The sequence below is a fragment of the Dipodomys merriami genome, unplaced genomic scaffold (assembly GCF_024711535.1).
Source record: "Dipodomys merriami isolate MVZ:Mamm:240054 unplaced genomic scaffold, mDipMer1.0.p SCAF_501, whole genome shotgun sequence".
Lineage (NCBI taxonomy): Eukaryota > Metazoa > Chordata > Mammalia > Rodentia > Heteromyidae > Dipodomys > Dipodomys merriami.
Genome location: NW_027206071.1, coordinates 129,579 through 130,894, shown reverse-complemented (window position 1 = coordinate 130,894; position 1,316 = coordinate 129,579). Strand labels below are relative to the sequence as shown.

At 32.6% G+C, this 1,316-nt stretch overlaps 1 non-coding gene across 1 annotated transcript; it reads right to left on the bottom strand.

Annotated features, from left to right (window-relative positions):
- Positions 1 to 701: 701 nt before the first annotated feature.
- LOC138810633 (U6 spliceosomal RNA) lies at positions 702 to 808 on the bottom strand. Its single transcript, XR_011367208.1, has one exon. It is a non-coding gene; the product is annotated as a U6 spliceosomal RNA (small nuclear RNA).
- Between the last annotated feature and the right edge of the window lie 508 nt (positions 809 to 1,316).

The window sequence follows — 1,316 nt, the reverse complement described above, 5'->3', positions numbered from 1 at the left end:
GTACATACAAGATGTAGGGGAATCAACTTCAAATACAATGAAAACAGGGGTTATAGCGTGGAGGAGGAACATATAAAGAAACCAAAAAATCATATAGCACATTATAAGTACGTTAGAAATAATAGCAAGAAACACACAAACAAACAAAAAAACCACTTGTGTCCTTATCTTGGTGTTCATTTCCCTTAATCATCTTATCTCTTCGTATGCACATAGATTTTGACCTTTTCTGCTTATCCCAGACATATATTCATTATTGAAAATAAGGGAAACCATGGGACCTATGTTTCTTTGGACTTGGCTTACTTCACTTAATAAAGTTTTTTTTTCCAAGTCTTTCCATTTCCTAACAAAATGGGCGATGTCATTCTTACTGATGGAGGCATAGAATTCCATTGTGTATATATAACACATTTTCTTGATCCATTCATCTACTGAGGGGCATCTGGGTTGATTCCATATCTTAGCTATAGTGAATAATGCGGCAATAAACATAGTTGTGCTGGTAGTATTAGTATGTTGTTGTTTGTGATCATTTGGTTAAATCCCCAAAAATAGTATTGTTGGGTCATACAGGATCTTTATGTAGTCTTTTGAGGAACCTCCAGACTGCTTTCCCAAGTTGTTGAACAGTTTACACTCCCACCGACAATGCCGTACGATTCCAGGGTGGGCACATGTCCTCCAGCATCTGTTGTTGTAAAAATATGGATTGATCCAGGAATTTGCAAGTTATCCCAGTGCAGGGGCCATGATAATCTTCTCTGAATCATTCCAATGTTAGTGTATGTGATGCTGAATTGAGCACAGAACATTTTTATATAAAAAGTGTAATTGATTTTATTAAACTAGACAATTCAACAAAAAGTAAGTTGAAAACAATTGTCATGAAATTTTAGAACCAAATATTTCTTACATAAACACACATATAAGTGTAAAGTCTAAATTGATATGTCAAAAACAAAATAATTCCAGATATTTGTTGTTCAAGAGATTTGTAGGAGGAGGAATTCAATTATTCTATTCAAGGCACCTGTCATAATGAACACTGCAGCAAGTGTTAATGTTTGTTAAAATTTTTAATGTTTTAAATATGTTTAATGTTGGGAATTTGTTTATATATGCCAAAATTAGGACTGTTTTGCAGGTATAAACTTTTCTACAAAGTATTTAATATTTATGGTATCAGATATATACTACTAAATATGTACATTTCAGAGTTTATAGAAACCTTATTAATGAGAAGTTGCAAAGTCTTTTTGTAAAGAAGCAGAGTGAAGAGTTAAGACTTTAACTACACAGTTTCTTTTAAAACT